General features: G+C 37.0%; 1 pseudogene; it reads right to left on the bottom strand.

Annotated features, from left to right (window-relative positions):
* Positions 1–16,558: 16,558 nt before the first annotated feature.
* On the bottom strand, positions 16,559–25,482 carry LOC114315913 (CBS domain-containing protein CBSCBSPB5-like; annotated as a pseudogene).
* Positions 25,483–25,741: the final 259 nt, after the last annotated feature.

The following is a 25,741-nucleotide window of genomic DNA, read 5'->3' as shown; positions in this document are numbered from 1 at the left end:
TTACTTGTCTGGTTAATTTGGTCACAGAGACTCTTGAGTGCAATTTTCTTGTTTGAGTTGTTAGGTAATCGGTGGAACTCATAAGCACACAATAATACTGGCCCAATCCAACACGAACAAACTCTAGAGTCTAGAGACGCCACATCAAGGTTCAACATATATTATTTGAAACTCATATACAATTAAAAGCTTAAGCCTATAAGTGGAGAGCTCGTCTAATGTATATTATAACCTATCTTTTTTACTTTTTATCCAATGTGGGACTCTACCTTCACACATGCTCCAACAACCTTCACCGTATGTGTGAACCATACACCCCCCTCGAATCTTGATCTATCTTCCGCAAATTCATTATAGATCCTACGCACTACACCGTAATTTTGATCTATAACTCTCCAACATTGAGTTCAGCTTGGGCCACCCACATACAGTCCATCGTGAGTCACCATATTCCATTGAGAGTCACCTTGTCGCGGTCTAACCTCTATGTGCACCAAGAATTTTGCTTTATCAAGAGTCACCATGGAATCGATGCTCCAGGAGAGTTTGCCCATAGATCGTTTACTGTTAGCTCTGATACCAATTGTTAAGGAATCGGAGAGCCTACAAGGGTTGTTAGGGAATCGGAAAGCCCATAAGGGTACTGGCCCAATTCAACAGGGAGAAACTCTAAAGTCTAGAGACGCCACATCAAGGCCCAATATACATTATTTGAAACTCATACCCACTTAAAAGTTTAAGCCTATAAGTGGAGAGCCCATCTAATGCATATTAAGACTCATCTTTTTTAGTCTTTATCCAATGTGGGACTCTACCTTCACACTTGTTCCAACATGATTTACAAAAATGTAAATAAAACATTTTTCAAGTAAACCATTTTTAGTCACAAGGATGAAAATAAAATATGTTTAAAAAGTTGGTAAATTATTTATTTAATTTTTCCTCATTTAAGTAGACACTACTTGACATATTTAAAAGACCCAAAAATGAATGCTAGAGAGAGGGAGAGAGACAATGAAGCACTTGAATGTTGCTTCGTTTGCTTTGATCTAGCAAGTCACCAACAATTGTTTATCGACTCTTCGATCTGGCAAGAGAGAGAGAGAGAGAGATATTGAAGCACTTGAATGCAATTTTGGAGATGTTGTGTGTTAAGGCACATTAGCCTGTTATGACCCTCTATAGGGGCCAATGCTGGGACTATTTTGATTATCTGAACCGTTTATATTATAGGATTCATCGAGTAGATCATTTATAAAAGAATGAGGTTGATTAAACATTTGTAGCCACATAACAATATCACATTAAAAAACAAAACAAAACAAATGGCAAACATGATTTTGATAATAGACTATTTGTTTTTTAGTTCCTGATCATGTGGTTACAAATGTTCGATTGACTTTATTTTTTTCATTGGTACTCTACTTGACGAATTCTATGAACAGTTCAAATTATCGAAATAAGCTTAGTATCGACTCCCATGAAGGGTCACAATAAACTGTTGTGACTTAAGGCACAACAACATCCCCAAGTCTCTTGAATAGTGCTTTATCTATTTCGATCTGGTGAGTCACCAACGACTCAAGTGTTTTCTGTTTCATTGCATTTTATGTTTCTCTATCTCACTTTATTTTATTTTATTTTATTTTGTTTGAAGCAAATATCATGAAGTTTTTTAATATGATATTCCCATGGTATATTTCTCCTTAGATTTGAACATTTTCTCGGGTATTTGAGTTTAGTTCTTTCATGGTTGTTGTTTTTATTGCATTCAATTCCTATCTTATTGTATTCTTTTGTTTTTTTTTTAATTTTTTTTAATTTTATTGTGTTATCAATATTTGGTTCATTGTTAAAAATTTTGTTCTAAAAAATATTTTTAATGCCAACCAAACACTGGAAAATCAAAAGAAAAAATTATTTTTGTGCAAAATCATTTTACATCAAAAAAATTTCAAGTGTAAATTTTGAAATCTAAACAAATAAAGCATTAGCGTCCTAAATGAATGTTATAGAAAGAGTACACTACCAACATATTGAGAGTGGTATTTTGAGGTTATTGTATTGAAATGGCATACATTTAGCTCCAAAAAGAATGTGTCTGTTAAGATAAAAAATTGAATCAAGTAAATTAGCATTAGCAATTTCATCTTTCTTTCAAACTTAATTAAAGCCAATAGAATTTACTTAAAATGAGACAAGCCTTCGCCATGGTTGTGTTGTTATCCTTAGGCTAGGGGTGTAAAAATGACCCGTGGGCCCGTTGTTGCTCAAAGCTCGCTCGTAGCTTAGATGGGCCAGGTTCGACTAAGCCCAGCCACGCCTAGGCCCGAGCCCAGCTCAGGACCCTAGGCCTAGGCCTAGGTCGTGTGTTTTGGAGCCTAGCCCATCTACCTGCTCAAGGCCTACTCAGCGCCCGGCCCACCCAAGGCCCAATGTAACTTTTAGCGGAAAAATTTAAACAATTTAAAAATAATTTCAAGCCCGTCCAGGCCCAGCCTAAGTTAGAGCCCACGTTCGCTGGCCTGCGCTCGAGGCCGAATATCCCCTAGGGCTGGTCCTAATTTTCTGGCTCATGGAGCTGCTCGGCTGGGCTGGGCTGGGCTGGCCCAAATTTTGACGGGAGCCCATACGGCCCGACATGGGCCGGGCCATATTTACACCCTTTCCTTAGGCCCATGAAATTCATTGATTTGAAGGGGGTTTAAATAGTCAATTAAAGTTGATTATATGGGCTTGCAAAAGGAGAAATTATAACTAGGTTCAGTTAACAAGTGTCATAAGATAATTGATTAACAATATTTAATAGGGAATTGATTGAAAAATCCTATTAGAAAGATGGGTGTATCAGTAAGTCGTTCTAACTTTTTTGTGCATCAAAAAATCCTGTTCACTTTTAATTATTACCACAAAATCCTATTATTTATTTTCTAGCAGTGTTTTCATAAAAGTGTAACTAATTGTAAGTTTTTAGTGACAATTTAAAAAATTCGTTGCAAAAATATGTCACTAGTTATAACGATTCCGGTTTAGACCCGACCCCGTTTATTGTTTTGAATTCGGGTTTCTTTGTCCTTAATAACTGTCCATGTTCTTGTTCATCTTATTCTCTATTGAATTGGGTTGTGTGAGCATTGTAGTTGCATTTGAAATATGTTGGGAGTTCATTTTTTAAAGGAGTTATTGCCTAGAATTCTGGTTGTTTGCTGGAGCAAACTTTCTTGCGCTCGAGCAGTCTTCAAGAACTCTCAGTACTTTTGTAGGTCTACAAAACCTCTAGGAGTGTAGTGTTTTTTGCTCGATCGAACTTTCTTACACTCAAACGGTCTTGACTTGAGCAGTCTTTCTTGCGCTTAAGCGGTTAGCCTTTGTTTGCAAAACTTCTGGGAGGGTGTCATTGTGCGCTTGAGCAGTAACTTTGTTCGCTTGAGCGGTATCACTTATTGTGTATGGTCACTCAAGCGGTGTTTTGGTTGCTCGAGCGGTTTGCTCGTATATCAGTCCGTAAAAGTCACTTTTTAAATCAGTTTTTTTGGTTTTCTCTCTCTTCTCTCTCATTTTCCGCCATTTTGGGGTTTCTTTAACCTAAAAGCTTTGGTTTCATCTAGTTACATCCATTTTCTACTCCCAGTCCTATATATCAAAACGTAGAGGGTGATGAGAGCATCCTTTTAATCCAAGCAGATTGTAATCTAAGCGGATCATGATTTTATCGCCGGTGGATTTTTTCCTTTTCTCATTTTCACTTCAAGAGGTAGGTATTATGGAGCTTCTCTTCAATACCTCGCTATAGATAGACTTGTGGTACTTTTTACGACATTTAAAAACATAGTGTTATGGTTGATTTTGTTAAAAAGCATACGGGTTGGTTTCGGTTTAAATTGGTGGGTTTGTGGGTTATGTTTATAATTGATTATGGGTTGTAAAAGCATGTTTAGGATATGGGGTTGGTGGGGTTTGGTATCTCCTTCGTAAATTTTGGTATGTTAAAGGAAAAGCTTAAGGTGAATTGAATTTGGGTTATGTTGTGGTTGCTTACAAATTTTGGGATTTTGGATTAATGTTATTAGGTGTTGGTAAGTGTTGTGTATGTTGGGATTTGGAATAATGAGTACTTGGTTTTAAAACAAATGTGATTAGTTACCTCCTTTATAAAATGTGAGAGTTTGGAACGTACGAGAATATGGAAATATCTATCGGTGTACTTATTGTTTTGATTACATAATTGGCATCTAGAGTTTTGTCATTGGCCATCGGTAGAGGATGGTATTGATTGTTGGTAGATACATGCTATGAGTACTATTGTAGGATGGGCTATGTAAGGTAGAAGGATGTATTGTCGATTGTAATTGGACATTGTGAATAAATAAATTCCATTGTTGAGTTATAGATTATGTTATTAGAAAATGAACTGGAATGCTTGTGGATGTGTTTATGTTATGAGACGGTCATTGGATAGTTATGGTTTTGATGTTTGGTTATCCACATTTCGTTTTGGGAACATTTTAAAAATGGAGGAAAACCCGTTGTTGAACGATGGTGCGTGGAGGACGTTTTAGAAGAAGTGGGATAATGTATTTAACTGTCATTAGTCGAGATTGTGATAATTGGATTAGATGTATGTGTTACACTATGTATTATTTTTGGTGGTTAGCATGTTATGCTTTAAATTGTATGTTGTTTGGGAGGTCTGTTTCTCTCCGGGTGACGCCAGTAAAGCGTGGCACATTGACAGAGGTTTCCTCTCCCTACCAGTTTACACCTGGTGAAGTGTGAAATGAGGTCTGTTTCTCTCCGGGTGAGGCCGGTAAAGCATGGCACATTGACAAAGGTTTCATCTCCTTTTCGGTTTGTGCTCGGAAAAGTGTGATCTAAGGGGCACCTCCTTCCCTGTGAGGTCGGTAAAGTGTTATAGATTATTTGTGTTGTAGGATTTGCCATCCGTACTATAGGCTGGTGTATTTGAAATTGGTAGTGTGTATTACTTCAGTTATTTCTTTTTGAATGTATATTTGTTATTGGTTTTCATGTTGTGGTTGTCTTTTAGTCCTTGAGCCAATGGTCAGGGAATGCAGTAGATGTATTAGTGCGCAGGTGCGTATGGTGTATTGAGATGTAGGGTTGGGTTATGACTTGTATGTGGGCTTATGTTTTCGGAATGATTGTTTAAGTGAGATTCTTTTATGTCAGCGTGGAAGGTTTATTAAAACAACAAAATGGGTTTTGAATGTTTTTGGAAATAAAACAAAAATTTGGAAGAGAATGATTGATTTTATATTGTGTTATGTCAAGAGGATATTTTTGAGAAAAACATATTTAGAGTGATTATGGCTTAGACCTGGGCCATTTGATGTTTTGGATCCGGGTTTCATTGTCATATACAGTTGTTCATGTCTTGTTTTTCCTTATCTCTCTTTGAGTTTGGCTTTGGATCGTGTTGCTTACATTTGGAACAGGTTGGTAGCTTGTTTTTCAAATTGTTGACGTGCAGAATTTTGTTCATTCGCTCGAGCCACACTTCTTGTGCTCAAGTGGTCTTTGTGAACCTCCAGCACTTTCGCAGGTTTGTGAAACTACTAGGAGTTTGTATTCTTCACTCGAGCGAAGCTTCTTGCGCTTGAGTGAACTATGCGTATATCTTCGTAAAATCACTTTTCTAAGTCACTTTTTCATCTCTCTCTGTCTCTCTAAACATTTCAAAACACTATTTTCTCTCACACTCTCTCTAAAACTCACCTATCTCTCTCAAAAAGACCTAGATCCGTCGATCTTTTCACTTGTGTGCCTTTGTTAAAAAGGTAGAGCTTGACAAGAGCTTCGTTATAATTGGAGCAAAGTTGATTTTCGGCATCTTTGAGTTTCCATCCCTCCTTCAATCATCTTCTAAGTTTGAGGTAGGGATATCTCCACACTTTTTATGAGTTTTAACTTTGTTATTTATTATTTCTAAACAATATTGAGATTTTGGAAGATTTAGAAAAATCTAGGGTTTTGGGTAAAAATCCAAAGAGGGTTTTTTTTTTTTTTTTTTTTTTTTTTTTTTTTTTTTTGTGAAATGGATCCTTGAAAATGATTTTGATATTGAAGAAAATGTTGAATTGGGAACAAATAGTTGATTTTGATATTTGGGATAGATTTTGGAAAGGAAATGGATTTTGCCCTAAATGCCTCAAATGTTGATTTTGTTTAAATTATGAGATTGATATTGAAATTATGAAATTGGATTGATGTTGATGAGGATGGTGGAGTTAGATATGTATTATCACTTACCTCTTGAAAATTTGGAGTGTTTATCTTTATTGATAATTCTTTATCTGTTTAGAAATATCTATTTTGGGCTATCGATGGAGGATAGCTATGGGTGTTGTAGAAATTTCATGTGAATTAGGAGAATTGAAATTATTTTTCTCAGTCATTTGCGTTGAGCATTATCTCATGCTTTTACATTGGAAATGTTTATCGTTTTGAGAAAAATGGGTGAATTTGGGAAAAACATGTATTGTAATGTTGAAATAAGTTGGTTTGAGTGCCCATGGTGAAAATACTAAAAATCGTGCCTATACATGGGTGTTGACCCCGTGGACGAAATTTCTGTGAAATAGCAATAGTAGTGCTTGTATAGCCTACGTTTACATGGATCTCGATTTACGGTTTCCTCTGGATGAAATTTTCGAGAAAGGTTGTATTATTTTGGAATTCCCAGAGTGTGATTCACTGCACTATTTTCTATTATAAACGAAATGATTTATGAAACATGATATTGACTTGGCATTTCATTGTGTTTTGGAAAGAGACGTAAATTGTTTTGGTACGAGCATTGCATACGCATTCACCTTATATCTTTGTTAAGATTCATACACTGTGATGGATTATTTCTACTAGGCTTTGGCTCGCCCTATGTGGGAAAAACATTTCAGTTGTTGATGATATGTCTATGCCAAGGCAATAGTTTGGGAGGACTTGGAGCGAGAGCTTCTTTTGTGTATTTATAGTACTTACTTTTGTACAACCAAGGGCTTTAACTGTATTGGACTTAAGTCCACTTTTGTTATAACCAAGCATCGTCTTGGAAAGATGTATGCCCTTAGGGCATTTCTTATTTCTCTAACTTTCATCTTATCTTTCTATTATATCACTCTTTTGTAAAGCTTAATTGTAAATCATTGAAAGATAACTTTGTCATTGTGATCACTTTTTGATGTTGAGTATGGGTTATAGTAATTATTTTAGAGCGTTACAATACCTTTGGATATCAACTGTCATACTACTTATATGGTATATCATTGTGCATGCATGATCATTTTTATCTATATGTTGTGATTGGTTAGGATTTTTGGGATCTCTATTGGGCTTAATGCTCATCCCACGTGTTGACAAACTTTTCAAGTACAAGGCTGGAGGATTATTCATGACTTGAAGTCTTTTATTCATTGGCCACGGGGACCTTTACTTGTTGGCCGAGTGCCATATATTGTGTAAGCGTAAGTCCCTTTTACTTCTGTTTGTTGTTATTCAATGTGTAAGGGTAAATCCCTATTATTTCTGTTGTTGTTATTCAATGTAAGCCCAAGGGCATCATACCATATCTTATTTATATATCGTCATCATTGTCGTCAGGGAATGTTATTATTTATTCCTTGTTTATGTTCTCAAATGGATGAAATGATTTAAAATGGTATTATTATAAAGGATTTGGTAATGAACTCGAGTAATAAAAGCCAGGGCTTTACAACTTGGTATCAGAGCTAGTCGAGTCGAATACTTTGGGCTCGTGGGAAGTGATTTTTTACCATAGTGGGTTTGCTACGCTTAGTGAGGACGTTGCATATAGATGATTTATGTGTTAGGATTCTATGTGTTGCATTTATATAAGCATGGGGTTAAATTTCTGAGATAATACTTGTTGCCAATGAACTTGCTTAGAGGTCTCATTAGAAACACCTTGATCAACGTGGTTTCTTATGAGAATTCCTTGAGAGTTTTGGGGTATGTAGTTATCCTTGTGGACTTGATTCGGTTACGTGATTAAATGTTTAACTGTTGAAGTGACTTGAATTAGGTATCATGCTAAGGTTGTCTTGTGGCTTAACAGTATTACGCGTGGGCCTCTGGCAAGGCCGTTTCGATTGTACACTAAGTTTGTTTTTGTTTTGGTTTTATAGGATGTCTTCACGAGGGAGAAGAGGTCATGTGAGGAGTAGGACTGTCGATAGAGGAACAGCTGTTCCGTTAGTACCTACCTCTGGAGCGTCAGTTGTGGGCGAGGAAATTGCACGTGAGATTGTCAGAGCAGTAAGAGACGCTTTAGCACGTAATGAGGGGAACCGTGGGCATAACCTTAAGTTGACCAAGGAGTTTCTTATTTTCTATCCACCTGTGTTTTAAAGGGAGCCTAAGCCGTTGGAGGCTAATGATTGGTTATAGCAGATTACCGAGACTCTTGAGATGCTCAAAGTCGAAGACGAGGAGTTGAGGGCTGTGTTGGCTGGTTTCCACCTGAAGAGAGATGTTGGTTATTGGTGGAAAATAGTGCGAGTTTCTGTGGGCACTACTTGGGTTGCATTCATCGAGGCCTTTTTGGCTATGTACTTTCCTCCTTCTACTTGGGAAAAATTGAGGAACCACTTTGTTGAGTTGCGCCAGGAGGATACTCCTTTGGCATAGTTTGAGGTGAGGTTCGCCAGTTTGTCGAGGTTCACTCCGGAGTTGGTCGCATCAGAGGAATAACGTTGTTTTGAGTTTGATGAAAGAATATGTTACCTTATTCAAGGAAGGGTTACCGAGGCAATGTATAGAGATTATCACACCTTGGTAAAGGTAGTGGTTCACGTGAAAGCCGTTAATAGTAATGTTGGTAAGGATGAGGAGGAAGAGGCCACACCGGCAAGTTCGACTGTTCAGAGAGGTAGTAGACCTAGTAAGAATTAGAGATGGGCAAGATTGCAGGAACAGGTATAGTTAACGTCTCAATCCACTTTTGGTTCTTCAGACTCGTCCTTTGGAGAGTCCAGTCAGACACGGGCTTCATCGTGTCAGCCTCGGAATAAGGGACCACCTATTTGTTCTAGATGTGGTTGGACGGGCCATGTTCGGCGTTGTTGCCCTCTGCGAGAGGGGAGTTAGTTTCAGTAGTCCAAACGAGAACAGTAGTGAGGTTTGAGGTGTGGAAGAGTTTTGGTGCCTTGTAATGTAGTTTTCGGGTGCCTTGTAATGTAGTATGATGTTATCTTATTTAAGACTGTATACCTACAGATGTTGTTTATTCATGTGTGTATGTGGTCATAAACTCAAATGGTGTGGATATGTAATTAACTTTGCATTTATTTGTAATGTGTTGAAAGATGTTGTAAGGATTAGAAATCCTAGTTTTATTATGGGATATTGATGTCTTGGGGGAGCGTGTGTTGACTTGTGATGTCTTAGGTTGGTTCTGTATTGCTTTCTGAGCGGTAGTGGTGTGTCTTGTGTTGTGTTTAGTTTAGAGATGGCTAGAATGAAGTGGTATAGTGGTAATGTGTTGTTTTGGGCTGTTGGGTAATGAGAATAGAGGATATGGTATTCGAAGTTGGTTGACACATAGTCACCTCGAAAATTGTTTTCGATTTGAGCAAACGATTGTAAGGTTAAAGGGTATTTCTGGTTATACTTGAGGGCGTTGAGCCTCGCTTGTGGGTGTTGTTTGGTTGGTGGGAGCATTTGGAACCTCTCGCGTTGGGATAATGTGTTAGTATGTCGATTGTGCGAGTGTTTTTGCGCCATTGAATCATACTGATTAATATTACTAGTGTTGTGTTCGTTTGAAACTTTTGAGATTTGGGAAGCTATGTGTGATGTATTATATCTTATAGCCCTATGTTTATTTCTATTCATCATTGTCATAGAAATGTGTAGTTGTGTTATAATATCACCGAGTGTGTGATAGAGGTTGTTGGGTGATGGTTGAGATTCACCGAACGTTGTTAAGAAATGAATTGGAAAGGGAGTTTTGGTTTGATGGCCTCTTATGACATTTCGTTTCAACTGAAAACTTTGGGTTTAAAATTTTACGGGTTGTTTGGAGAAAATGTTTGCAAAACAATTGGTTTTTTTGGATTTTGTTTTCTTTTTTTTTTTTGGAACAAAATTTTGTTGGAAAATAGTGTGAGTTTGAATAACTTTTGGGGAAAACGATGTTAGTGATAAAAGAGTTTTCAAGGTAATAAGAAAATTGTTGCTTTAATCAACTGATGTGATTATTTTGTTTTTAACCTTGTAGGGGTGAATTGTGTTATGATTTGATATTAGTTATTAGTGACGTGTTTTCGGTTTGAATGGGTTTGACGTTGGTTGTTTTTGGTTGTGCCGGAGAGCTATCTCCATGGACCATGGTTTGCGGGTGTAGTACTCTTTTTGGTGAGAGTTGCTTGAGATTTTCTGGTTGTGAGGGTGGTTTTCCTCTAATGTTTGAGTGTTGAGCGCTTGGTTCTTGTTTGGTTTAGTCTCATAGATCCCATCAAGTATGTAGGTCAAAGAGACAATTGTGACTCCTTTCTTGTTGCGTGTTGCTTAGGAGTCTTCGTGGCATTGACCGAGATTCGGGAACATATCCTGCATATGGATCTAGTTTTAGGTTGGTTGGTGTATTCTCTTTTCCGTGGTGTGCCCAGTGTGTGGGTGTTCTCTAATGGCGGGGACAAAATTCCTTAAGGAATAAACGTTATAATGATTCCGGTTTAGACCCGATATGTTTATTGTTTTGAATCTTAGTTTCCTTGTCCTTCATAACTATCCATGTTCTTGTTTGTCTTATTCCTTGTTGAATTGGGTTGTGTGAGCATTGTGGTTGCATTTGAAACAGGTTGGAAGTTCGTTTTTCAAAGAAATTATTGCCTAGAATTCTACTTGTTCGCTTGAGCGAATTTTCTTGCGCTCGAGCAGTCTTCACGAACTCCCAATACTTTTGCAAGTCTGCAAAATTTCTAGGAGTGTAGTGTTTTTAGCTCGAGTGAACTTTATTGTGCTCAAGCGGTCTTGGCTTGAGCGGTCTTTCTCGCACTCAACCGGTAACTTTGTTCGCTCGAGCGGTATCACTTATTGTGTCTAGTCGCTCGAGCAGTCTGCACATATATCAGTCCGTAAAAGTCACTTTTTATATCACTTTTTTTTTTCATTTTCTCTCTCTTCTCTCTTTTTCCACCATTTTTGGGTTTCTTCAACCTAAAAGCTTGGGTTTCATCTAGCTACACCCATTTTCTACCCTGAGTCCTATAGATCAAAACGTAGAGGGTGACGAGGGCGCCATTTTAATCCGAGCGAATTGTGTTTTCGTCATCGGTGGATTTTTAGCTTTTCTCCTGTTCGCTTAAGGAGGTAGGGATTTTAGAGCTTCTTTTCAATACCTCGCTATAGATAGACTTGTGGTACTTTTTATGGCATTTAAAAACATAGTGTTATGGTTGATTTTGTTAAAAAGCATATGGCTTGATTTGGGTTTAAATTGGTGGGTTAGTGTGTTATGTTTATAATTGATTATGGGTTGTAAAAGCATATTTAGCATATGGGGTTGGTGGGGCTTGGCATCTCCTACGTAAATTTCGGGATGTTAAAGGAAAAGCTTAACGTGAATTGAAATTGGGTTATGTTGTGGTTGTTTACAAATTTTGAGATTCTAGATTAATGTTGTTGGGTGTAGGCAAGTGTTGTGTATGTTGGGATTTGGAATAATGGGGACTTGTCTTAAAAACAGAATGTGATTAATTACCTCATTTAGAAAACATAATAGTTTGGAATGTACGGGAATATGGAAATATCTACAAGTGTATTTATTGTTTTGATTACGTAATTGGCGTCTGGAGTTTTGTCCTTGGCTATCGGTGGAGGATGGTATTGATTGCTGGTAGATACATGATGTGAGCACTATTGTAGGATCGGCTATGTAAGGTAGAAGGATGTATTGTTGATTGTAATTGGACATTGTGAATATATAATTCCATTGTTGAGTTGTAGATTATGTTGTTAGAAAAGGAACTGGAATGCTTGTGGATGTGTTTATGTCATGAGATGGTCGTTGGATAGTTATGGTTTTGATGTTTGGTAATCCACATTTTGTTTTGAGAACATTTTGAAAATGCAGAAAAACCCAATGTTGGACGGTGGTGCATGGGTCACGTTTTGGAAAAAGTGGGTTAATGTATTTCACTATCACTAGTCAAGATTATGACGATTGGACTAGGTGTATGTGTTACACCGCGTATTATTTTTGGTGATTAGCGTGTTATGCTTTCAATTGTATGTTGTTTGGGACATCTGCTTCTTTTCGAGTGAGGCCAGTAAAGCGTGGCGCATTGACAGAGGTTTCCTTTCCCTATCGGTTTGCGCCCGATGAAGTGTGAAATGAGGTCTGTTTCTCTCTAGGTGAGGCCGGTAAAGCATGGCGCATTGACAAAATTTTCCTCTCCCTTCTGGTTTGCACCCAGAAAAGTATGACCTGAGGGGCACCCCCGTCCGGGTGAGGCCGATAAAGTGCTATAGATTATTTGTGTTGTAGGATCTGCCATCTGTGCTATAGGCTGGTGGAGATGAAATTAGTAGTATATATTACTTCAGTTATTTCTTTTTTAATGTATATGTGTTATCGATTTTCATGTTGTGGTTATCTTTTAGTCCTTGGGCCTATGGTTAGGAAAGGTAGTAGATGTATTGGTACATAAGTGTGTATGGTGTATTGAGATGTAGGGTTGGGTTATGACTTTCATGTGGGGTTATGTTTTTTGAACGAATGTTTAAGTGAGATTCTTTTATATCAACATGGAAGGTTTATTAAAACAACAAAATAGGTTTTAAATGTTTTTGGAAGTAAAACAAAAATTTGGAAGAGAATGATTGATTTTATACTGTGTTGTATCAAGAAGATATTTTTGAGAGAAACATATTTATGGGAATATACCTTTGGATATCAACTATCATACTACTTATATGGTATATCATTGTGCATGCATAATCATTTTTATCTATATGTTGTGATTGGTTAGGATCTTTGGGATCTCTACTGGACCTAGTGCTCATCCCACATGTTGACAAACTTTTTAGGTACAAGGCTAGAGGATTGTTCATAACTTGAAGTCTTTTATTTATTTGCCACGGGGCCCTTTACTTATTGGTCAAGTGCTATATATTGTGTAAGGGTAAATCCCTTATGTTTTTTGTTTAATGTTATTCAATGTAAGCCCAAGGGAATCACACTATGTCTTATTTATATATCACCATCATTGTCGTGAGGGAATGTTATTATTTATTCCTGGTTTATGTTCCCAAATGGATGGAATGATTGAAAATGGTATTATTATAAAGTATTTGGTAATGAACTTGAGTAATAAAAGTCATGGCGTTACACTAGTTGTTATTTTTAGCGACAGATTTGAAAAATCGTTACTAACTATCAGTTGTGAGTGACATGTTCATAAAATAGTCACAAAAGGACTTTAAGTCCAACTATTTGGAACCAACTAGGCCTAGTCTAATTGGATACCATAACTCTCCTAAGGACATAGTCCTAATGGGAAGTCATGAGTTCAACTCTCCTTAAGAGGGAGTTGAATTTGAAAGCAAGCACTTTAGTATTTTGTAAGAGTGTGGAGATTAACTCTGATATATGTTAATCTAACTACTAACAATTGACTTTCATTGATCAAAAAAAAAAAAATTAAACTATTAAGATTTTTTGATCTATACAAACACTCGTGAAACTTAATAATACACAGATTCTTATAACATGACATGTGAGTAATTAACCCATGTTTAAATTGATTCTACATTATATATTGTATGAACTATCATGTATTATGTATAGACATTTCTTATCAAACCCTCTAAGGGTACACATTAATAAAGTCAATAATAATTAATGCCGTTGATGAGTGCTTTTATTTTGAGCCCGAGCCAAGAATACATATGGAAAATATTGGTTTTATTTTGCCATTTCATAAATAAATGATTGTTTTGTTCATTTATCTATTATCATAATTACTATTTTTTTTTAAAAAAAAAAAATTCTAACCACATTTGAAAGAATTAAAAAAAAAAAAAAACATAAATATCTAAAAGCTGCACAAATATGAAATTTGCAAATCTCTAAGTCAAAATCAAAATGTTTGAACAAAGTATCAATTTCCTAAGTTGGTAGATTGAAATCTCTAACCAAAATCTTAACAAAATTGGTGGATTTGCATTTCAAGATTTGGAACTTTGATTCAATCAATATTATCGCAATAAGAAATCTCTATTTCTAGAAACGCTGACCTGAAAGCCCAACCCTAACAAACTTTGTAGATTTGAATTTCAATGGAATGAGATTAGTTCCTGATTCAATCAAGAATAATCACAATAAGAAACCTCTTAGGAAAGAGGGTAAGGTTTGGAAAATGAAGAGTACAGAGTGAAGACATTGTCAAAGATGAGGGTTTCCAAGTTGAGGAAGTGAACATTGACTACAATGATCGAGCATACGCAAGGGAAAGAAACATGAGCAAATGTCAAAGGGTAGAAAGAGTAAGAGAAGTGTAGAGAGGGAGAGAAGATGGAGGGGTCATGAGAAGTGGAGGCACAGTCTTATTTTTTATTTTATATATTTTTTTAGAATTGATTTATACAAAATATTACAATGAAACTCAATGAATTATAATTTTATAAATGAATATCAAATATAATACAAATTTTTACAAAGAAAACTCTCAGAGTGGGAGATAAAACCTCAATTAATATATGGGTAATAAAACATAAACAAATGTGGAGAGATTCAAATTACTAACCACCTAGCAAGTTGCAAGAGTTTTAGCTAATCGACCTAATCCCATTGGTTAGGCAGAGTCTTATTAAATGACGCAATTGTAGGAAGTGTTTTTAGGAGAAATTGTAGGGTGTGTACCATATACACATTTAGTTATGATTTTTTTGTCTTTGATTATCATCTACTGTATTTTTAGTTATGTCATATTGTGATATTGGTTATGACATACTTTTGATTATGATCTATACCACATATGATGCTTGGTTATAACTCAAAATTTGTTTTAGCTATGACTCGCATAGTATTAAGTTATGCCATTTGTGATAACTAAATTTGTAAATGACATAACTTGCATACATTACCTGTGTTTTTAGGGTAGTACTATGGTACAAGGTGTACCATAAGCAAGCTATAACATAGTATGGGTTCATATTATAAATGTTATAACTGAATTTTATGGAAGTCATAACTAAAAAAAATAAAAAATAAAAAAAAATACGTGTTATAACTAAATGTTACATAAGGTATAATAAAAAAACTTTTGGATCATAATCAAAATAATTTCAGAACCAACATCACAATGAATCATAAATAACATTTCAATATGTCATAATTAAATATCATAAATATTATAACTAAAGGTTCATAAGGTACACACCCCCAAAGAGGGGTGTACCATAAAATTTCTTGTATTTTTATCAAGACACCACACAGTATTATATAATTTTTTTTTTTGGGGGGCGGGGGGGAGGGGGAAAGAACATCATATGTATGACGCTTCAAAAAAATGTTCAAAGAAAATGCGTTATATTCAAATTTTCTTGTAGTGGTCTATGCACAATGTAAATAAAGTTTTTTTTTTTTGAATTGTTGAGGCAGTGCATTAAGCCCCAAAGGAACTTACATCAGTAGCAACTAAGGAATTGAAAGAAATAGGAGGGTATACATTCCAAAGAGGAGGAATAAACTTGGAAGCTAGGGATATAGCAACCCAATGAGCCACCTTGTTGTTACCACGGCGAGTGCGAGAGAAAGAGTGTTGGAGTTGAGAAGCCAAACTTCTAACATCGCGAATCACAGCATTTAGCTCCCACCACTGCTGGAAAATCTACTTTTAGCGGCATTTAAAAAATGCCGCTATAAGTGCCAAAAATGCCGCCAATTCTTTTTGTGGCACTTAGCACCAAACACCGAGGATGCGGCCGTCACTATAGCTTTATGGCGTTTTAAAAACGTCGTGATATAAGTATAGGAGGCATTTTAAAAACGCCGCCAAATGTCTTACCTAATAGTCTTTGACGTCACACTATGATAATTAGCAACGTTTTGAAACGCTGTCATAGACATTTATACATTTTAAAAATTTAGCTGTTAGGGTTGAGATATAGTGACGTTTAAAAAACGCCGCCATAGCTTCTTTTTTTAAAAAAAAAAAAATTGTGCTAGTTTTATGTGGTTGAACAAAAAAATACCTATGATAAACAATTATTAAGAACTAATAATTGATGTTTATTAAAATAATAAATAAAAAATTTCCTCAAATATCATAATCAAATATTACAAAATTTGTAACTAGAGGTGTATAAATGAGTGTATCATAGAATTTTCCTAATTTCATATTTGGTTCAATAATGAATGTTTGACAACTTCACTGCTGAAAAACAACATTTGAAAATTTCAGATGCTGCCTATTATCCATTAATAATGCACAAATCCAGAGTTCAGGAAGCTACAAATCCTCCTCACAAGCAATTCTCACCCATCCCATCATGTAAACTATGGGAATACCCAACAGAAAAAAATAATAAATGAATAAATAATTCCCTGCAGATATAAACAATAATTTTATGGATACAAAACTAACCACAGAAATACAAATGCAATTGATGTATGTTGTTGGTTCTGACTCGCTAAAATTATTGAGATATTAATATACAAAAACAAATGTTGAGCATGAGACCTGCCAGCCAGCATCATTGATCAATTTTAGCTTTATCCTTGGTAGTCACAGAAACTCAGTTCTTCTTCTACTGCTACTCCCAATACATCAATTTTTAAACTGAAAGAAGGGTATAAATAATTATCAGTTACCATTCCTCCTCAAGTATGCTAACATGCTTAATCCGGCAATTAGTGCAGCCCCTGCAGCTAAAGCACTGTATGCTGAAGCCCACACATCTGATTGAGCATACTCTACACCTCCAGATTGTGATCCTCTCCTATGACCTTGTGTTCCTGAATGATCTAAGTGCAACTTTAATACCTGTTAAAAAAAATTTAAAGGAAGGTTAAGGAGAAAAAATATTTGCTTTGGGTAACTTAGCTTCCTTCAGCTTACTTGTGAAATAAGCACTGAAAGGACCATTCTTACCTTCCAACCGGCTAACCTTGCATGGTCCACAGCTGCAGCAAGATCACTATCTGTCGCAAGTACAACGTTGTCATGATCTTCATCTTCATACAGAAAATGTGGTTGTCCATGAGCTCATAAGTAAAAACTAAGAATCCAAATAAGAAATGAGATATTGATTATATACCAAAATATGAGGCAAGTTGTTGCGGTCAATTTCATCCCCCACCCTCTGAAGCATTGCAGTCACAAGATCAGTCAAACTCCGTGTATCTGAACTCCAAAACCATTTTAGAGAAATTCAGTTAAGAGATGCTAATTCTTAAGATGTGGATGATGGAAGTCTAAATTAAAGATAAATGACAAATCTGTAGTTTCTGAGCGAAAATGATAAATCTAACTAGTTCTATCAGTAGTTTCTTATAATAGAGATCCAAAGGCTCAAATTATATGCTGCATTTATAGAATGCATGCCAACGTGACAAGCAGAAGAAGAGGCATACCACAATTGAATCTATGCATTCGACCCTTCTTATCTTCAATTTTGAAAGCAAAGGTATTAGGCACAATTGATGAATGGTAGGGAAGTGATCTTTTTTGTCTCAATGCTTTCAGAAGCCAATTGAAAGAACTATCACTGAAACATGACAAATAATATGTACGTAAAATAAACACACACAATTAAAAATGTAATATCATCTTAAGAGCAAAAGGTGTTTAACCTTTCTGCATCTTCCTCCTCATCAAGAGATAATGCCATAGTAGAATCCCAAAATTTTTGCATCATATTGTGTGACGAATCGTTACTAACCCCGGCATTACTTCCCACCTAAAGACAGCAGGGAACGGTGACACCATATTGTTCTCCACTAATTAAAAAGAAATACAGGATTTTGAAAAAGGAATCTTCAATATTGAAGTTTAGATACTATATATGATTAATTACCTAGCAGAATTAGCTATTAATACTTATCAAAATCTGTAAAAAATAGCAATTATGTTTTATACCTCAAACTCATGCAGGACAATTGAAGGTCCCAGAAAGATAGAGGACTTACTGTGGCTATAGCGGCATAAGTGATATGAAGTACATCAACAACAGCAACCGCTACTCCATCTGTGTTCAACCATTCATACTAGTCATAAACTATAATTGAAAATCATAAGAACTTCTATACAACCTTTTTTGTGTGATTGTGAATATAAAATACCTTTATCAACAACAAGGTGTATAAATTTTCCATCATGCATGATATGCAGAGCATCAACAATGGGTGTATCCACTGTTGCACATTCTGGATTTGGGGTCATCACCTATGATATAATTGGAAAGCATAAGATTATTTTATTATAGATCATAGGAAAAGCATAAACTTGTAAAATTTTCGATAGCGGGAAAAATCCCAATGAGAAAATCACCTTCTCCACTAGAGTGGACTCTGGAGGAAGATTTTGTGCTATTACCCGCATCAAGATATCCTTTGACCTGATAGAAAATTGGCAGGGACCTATCAGAATTCATGCTTTACATTACCATATAAAAATTGTAGAAGTTTGCATAATTTCTTTTTAGGACCCAAAAGAAATTTGCCATGTCAATTCAAAAACAACATGCTCACGTTAAAATTCCTCGTGTTTTGTTTTCAACTGCTACAACAGCAGAGCTCATACCATACTCAACCATCTTCTTTGTTGCCATTAACATTGTGTCAGTTGGCGAGACAGTTGCAATCGTGACAATGCCACAATTAGTAATCCAATTTCTATTATGTTGGGAAATTTATTTTATCAAAAATAGCCACATAATATACAAAATAAAATCGATGTAAGGAACTAAAAAACAGAGAAGATATTACCTACTTTGAATTCTCAGGAATGATTGTAGACAAAAAGGGCCTAAACATTCGATCTCGAAGTGTTTCAAAGAATGTGTTAGGACCTGTTTATCAAGCGAAAAATAAATAAACCAGCACTAGACAAGATGGTATGCTAGAGAATTTTTTTTAATACACACTCTCTACAAACCAGCAATAGATGCCCCCCATTGTTTTTCAACACCTTCAACAGCAGCTGCAATGGCCTTTCCTTTTTCAGCTGCTCTTTCCATGCGGGCAATAGCATCATATAAACACTTTGCTATATCAAGCAAAGCAATGACCTCTCCGCTCTCCACAATAGGCAAATGTCTGAATTTTCTTGTGGTAATATCACGACCATATTCAATGTGAAAAATTTAAGAAAGAACACTGGAAAAATAATATGTTGTGGCCTTTCTGATCAATACTAACCTAGCACCATCTTTTGCAAGGCTTCTACAGCAAGAATGTCGGACAGTACAAAAATTGGATTTCTAGTCATAACCTTGGAAACAGGTGTCTCCGCAAGATTCACCTCACCAGCAACCAATATGAAGAATATATTTGAGTCAAAGGTTAGTAGTATTAACCAAATTGATGAATTATGTGAAAGTTAATAAGCAAGCAACATGATTGATCTCTTGTTCTAATTGTTGCAACCTCTGAAATCATTGTACTTTTAATTGTGATTTTGGAGTGACATTGTCTATCAAGTTAACACAATAATTTGCATTGCCAAAACCATGAAATCATTAAGGTATTAATGATGAAAGGAAAGCAAACGCAGACCAAATTAGCCCAAAAACATGCTTCACAAGATGAATACAAGGTTCAGGAAAGTAGCCACCATCATACCTACCTTCATTTTGGAAACATAGTTTCACATTCAACACAATTGCCATACATTTCCAAATTCATATCTATATATGCATAACATTATGTGAACATAGGAGTATATATTCATGTATATACCCAAGAGTATGGGTAGGGATTTACCTCCCAATCTTCATTTGTCCAAAATGCACTTTTTGAACCTGAAACCCCATTCTTGTTACATGGTCTATGCACTTCACTTCTTGTATCTGAAGCTGCCTCTGACCTTGAAAAACATTTTTTCTCAGCAGCTAAATCCTCACTAATGGATGAAGAGTTAGAATTCCAATCAACATCATTCAGTACATCCCCTTCAAGAATAGTTTTCTTGGAAGCTTTTAAACCCCTCAAAACTTCATTATCTTTTACTCCAACAGCTGTCTTCAGTTCTTGGATCCTTGCTTGATAATGGTCATACGTTAGAATATCCTGAATCAAATTAACCATGGTCAATTCACTTATTCGGTCATGATGAATTTACCTTCAGTTTCTTTATCTTCTCTTTTGCCTTCCCGAGTTTGCGAAGAGCACGAGCTTCTCCTCTTCCTAGAACATTGCATTTGGCTGTCAATTCTTTGCAACTTCTGTGGAAAGAAGCTATGAATTATGTGCCAACTGACAACTAAAGCAAAAGAAATGAAACTTGTAAAATGGCAAAACAAAAGTTAATAGCTGTTCCAACATGCCACATAAATCACAATTATGCCAAAAGTGTTCTTTTTTTCTTTTCTATGAGAGAGAGAGGGAGAAGAATCCTGTTGCAAACAAATTTGTTTGTAGTCAGCTAACTGTGTTGCCTGTATGTTTGAACTCTACACAGTTGGCTAATCATGATTTATAGAATTGCATTTTCAGTAAGTATTTCTCAGTGTTATACCAATTAACCTTATTTCTATGCTCCTGTTGAGGGCAAATGATTCATTTATCCGTTATTTTGAAGTATTGGAAATGTATACTAAGTTGCCTGAATTGAATAGTAAATGTTCATGCTCATAATTTCTTTCTAATATGGCATAACAGTACCAAACTGCAATGTGATTAAAGGGATAACACAGAAGGATATTTGCTAAACATGTGCACAGATTTGACATGGTGTTGAAACAAATTCAGCATTTATACTGTTTCAACTTTGTCCTTAAACCAATCAAGCCTAAACAGAAACCCAAACCAGATTGTTCGTTGCCTCCGTCCAGAGTTTGAAATTAATATATTTATAATTTATTAGAAAAAAGAAAATACCGCCCTCTTGTAGACACCTCATTTTTGACCGTCCTCAAGACTTGGGCGTCACCGTTTGAACACTCGGTGATCATCCATGTTCGTGTTCATCTTGAGTTCTCGGAGGTCTGGGCCACGCGCCTTGCCTCAGGATTGCTCAACTCGACTGTTTTGTGCTTGGTTTTGCACTAAACACTTGTGTTTTTGCTTTGGAGGATAGGGAATGGCTTGTTGGCCACCCCTACACCTCACCGGCCATGGCTTGAGGCCACCGGCCATTGTTTTGTTGCCATCGGCCATATATTTGGCCAGTCGGCACTATTGATGGTCAGCCGACCATTGTTTTTGCCAATTTGTCATTTTTTGCTGGCCGATCACTATGCATCTGCTTTTGCAGATATTTTTATGCCAGCTGTGCTAGTTGGCATATACTTTGTACCCCCTCCATTTCACTCTTGCTTAGCTTGTCTTGTAAGCTTTGCAAGAGTGATCCTCTATAGGAGGAGGGCTTTTCCTCCCTCCTCAGAGGTTAGAGGGTTGAGTTCCAGAGGTCTGGATTAGGGTTAGCCATAGTGTATATATTCTATCTCTATATCTCCCTCTCTTTGTGTATAAGTGTGTGCTTGTCCTTACTTTTGTGCACAAACACCTAGTTTTACACCTTACCTTGGTTGCTGAGGAGCCATTAGGTTGTTCTTGAAGTTTTGAGCTAGTTTTGAGCTAAGGAAAGCAGCTGGAGTGCTGTTCTTGAAGGGGTCTACAAGGGTAAGAACTTTACCTTTAAATACCCCATTTTTGCATAGTCTTTTTGCCTACCTTGCATCTGTTTTTGAGCTTAGTGTATAACATATAAAAATCTTATTTTTACTTTCTTAAAATATTTGTTTCAGGTTTCTTTGAGCTTTGGGGTTGTTTGACCCCTCTTAGGCCTTGTTTGGCCCCCATTTTGTGCTATTTTGGTGAGCTCCGGGACCATCTTGTTTGGGCCTCCTCACCACTGAAATCTTGAGGGATTTCAGTGGTGGGGATGGTGCTTTAAGGTCCTAAGAAGGAGAGGGCTATCCCCTCTCCTTGTTGCCTTCAAAAATGGCCATTTTAGCCTCATGTGTGAGCATCTTGTTTAAGTGCATGTTGGCCATGTCTTAAGTGTTATTTGTGCTTATTTTTCCATGATTTAGCACTATTTTGAATTGGTTTAGACACACCATGCTTGCCTTGCATACTTGTCTTGTAATGCCATGAATTGCCTTAACATGTGCCTAACATTTAGGCCACTATGCTTACTTGTTTTGGCTTAGCTTTGTGAAGCTTTTATGTATGTTTTAGTATGACTAAGGTCTGTTTTTGGTTGCTCGGGTCATCCATGCTTTCCTTTGTATAGCTACCATGTAATCCCTCTTTTGAGCCTTGAATGTTGACCCCTCTAGCATGCTTTACTTGCTTTGTTTTAGTGGTTTGGAACCACTTACAATGTCATTTCAGTCCTCATAGTATACTTGTATGCTTGCATTCGATGCCCCTTTAATGCTTTGAAAGGCTTGTGTCTTATGCTCCATGTTTAGACCTTTGTGCATGCTTCCATGTTTAGACCATTTAGATGCCATCTAGATGCGTCTTTGGTCTTGTTTAGACCTGAATTGGACCTGCTTTAGGCCCTCATGGCCCTTTGGGGCTTGCTTCATATAGCTTTGGTTTAAGCCCCTTGGCTTGTCTTGAGTTTTGGGCATTGTTGCATGCTTGGCTTGTCTTGTTTACTTGGTTTGGCACCTCTTATAACATGATTTCAGAGCTTATTATGCATGCCATTTGTCCATGATTATTCCCTTTTAAGTGTGCTTAAAGGTTGCTTCTTTGATGCCTAAGTGTTGGTCCATTTGCATGCATGTCTGTATGTATATTTGCACCTCATTTCCTTAGCATTTGGCTACTGTTTTGGGTTTGTTTGAGAGCTGCCCAAATTGGTATAAGTCCATTGTTTGCATGTTGTTGCATGCTCACCTTGTGTGTTGTTGAATACTTGGACTATCGCATGTGTTTCATGCTTGAATCATGTTGCATTTGGCATGCAATCTCTCTTGATTAAGTTGCTTAACATGTTGCATGCCTTACATGCTTGCTTGTTTAGATTACATCTTGCATGATTGGTCATTAGCATAGTGGTCCATGCCTTGCATGCTTATTTGCATAGGTTGTGTACCTAGCATACATTGTTTGCTTGCATGCTCTTATTGCACATTTAGCTAGCATGCATAGGTTGCATTGCATTGAGCATGCATGCTTTGCCTCTTGAATTGAGTATGATAGAGGTTGAGCTTTATGTGTTTATTTGGTTTGCATGTCATTTGAAATCAAAATGCACACTTGGTTTCTTGGGCCATCACGCATTGAAATGCGCGATTGGTGGTCCGAGAATCGAGTACCATCCCCCTTTGAGTCATAAACATGATAAGGGGTGTATTGGTGCACACATTTGCTTGAAATGCATTGCCATGCCTTGTTTTGCCCTCTGCTGCTGTCAAAACAGGTTCTGCAAGAAGCTTTGGCCGGTCGACTACATTAAGTGCCGATCGACCAATTATGGATGGCCGATAGCTCCATAGATGGTCGATGACCACTTCCCTTTGGCCGGTGACCATTCCTCATGGCCGGTGTCATTCCCTAGTGTTCATGAGGTGTACCTTGGGAATTGTGCCATTTTCAGAGGAGCAGTGTAGGGAAAATAGAGGCAGCTTGCGCATGGCATTGGATTTCCGGGCAAAGCCAATCCGGGCACGTGTGCATCCCTCTTCCCGAGGCCTTTCAATGCTTTCCTTAGCCCAATTAATTTGCTAATTAATTAGATGGTCTACAAATTATTTAATTAGCTTGTAGGTTAATTAAAGTGTATTATTCTTTTGGTCCCTCCAAGCGAGGGCGAAATTGTAATAAGTGTGGGTGCGTGTGTGCATGTCTTCCAACCCCCACTTCTTTCTCCCTTTTTACTTACCTGCTTTGATGGTTAGTATTAGGGCATGTTTAATTTAGCATCCTTATGCTATGCATGCGTGCCTCCATTCATTTGTATTGCATGCACCGGGCTCGGCGCATCATACTAACTGCATAGTATTTCAAATCTAACTTGAATACGTGTTACTTGTTGCATTCCACATGCCACTCTTAGATTAGCCGAGCCTATTCTAGATTGCATCTTGCATGCGATGCATTAGCCATTTAACATGGACTTGGATCATACATTTGATTACTAACATGTTCATTGTTTTGGCTTGGAGTACACTGTAAGTGTTTTATGCTTTAGCATCTCGCATGAGTGTGAATGTTAAACATGACAGCATGCTTACCATGTGGCTATATGCTTATGTGATATAAACTGCCTGAATGCCTGTAGGTGAATGTTGGATTGTTTGAGTTGGAACAACTCGTCGAAATCCATGTTTTAGCCTACTTGCGAGTAGCAAATTTCAAACCGATTTCCGAACAAACGGATATGCGATGCTTTGTCCCAATTCAGGCGACTTAGTCTATATTTGTCATGTTGTGCGCATCACATAGTAAATCTAGGCTAATAACCGGTATAAGAACGCATAATGTTTTCAAAACTAGATATCATGGCTAGTAGAGGCCGATCTTCGGATCGGGTGAGAGGGAGTGCTCATAGCTGGCCTTCCCCAATCGTACCCAAGTTCCCGAGCCGAGGCAACTTTGGTGATGACGGACACGTGGCCTTAGGCAAATGAGTCAGGGTTTCCTAAATTCTCCCAAAATAAAATATTTAGATGGCGACTCTGTATCTGGCAAAGCAGTCCATGTTTGGCACTTCTTTACGAAAATCTGTTTTCCAAAACGATTTGCCGGATTTAGACTCTTTGGTTCAGATTTAGAACCGTGACAATTTGAGAGTCCGAACTGTAGTGAGCCCATATGAACAAAATGGGATTTCCCTCACGGGACATTCGGGGGCGTCTACACCCCCCCTTAAAAAAAGAGAGGGGAATGATAGAGAAACTTACTTGTTGTGAATGACCAATTTCCCTATGCAACTTCCCTGGATTATCTTCGCAATTAATCAATTTCTGATAGAGATTGCCTACTGATTGGAAATAAAGCCGACTAACATTGGCCTCCGAAAAGGCCTGCTTGTATATAGGACATCGTTTCTTCTTCGCATTTGAACAGTACTCGATACATTGTTGAAGGCTAGGTTTGTCAAAAAAACACATCAAATTGAAGATCGTTCTCGAATAATAATCAATTGAAGTGAACAATTGTGAAGATATAACTATAATATGTGAGTATAGAAGTGACTGACCAGAGCTCGGAGAAGACATGGCCGCAAATGGAGATTGATTGAATGTCTTCGATGATTGGAATGAGATCTTCGTAGCAGATTGAACATATAGGCTTGGCAATTGTGCTACCGCCATTGGAGGTTGAAATGCGAGTAATCGAGGGGTCAGAGTTCAAATCTGAGCTTTTGGAAGATTAGAAAAGAGAGTTTTAGTGATAGAAAGTGTAGGTACAGAGAGAGAGATGGTGGAGCTCACCTTAGTGAAATCGAAATCGTCGGTGTAGATGGTGGTGGCGATGGAGCTTCGAAATAGAAATCACTCTGAAATCACTGAACCTCTGAATCTCTACAAACAAGGATCAAGTCAGAATAAAATGGTGGAGCTCTGAATCTAT

Source organism: Camellia sinensis, chromosome 7 (assembly GCF_055761805.1).
Source record: "Camellia sinensis isolate YWXY chromosome 7, ASM5576180v1, whole genome shotgun sequence".
Classification (NCBI taxonomy): Eukaryota; Viridiplantae; Streptophyta; class Magnoliopsida; order Ericales; family Theaceae; genus Camellia; species Camellia sinensis.
Note: the sequence above shows the minus strand (reverse complement) of the source record. Positions and strands in the feature narration are given on the sequence as shown.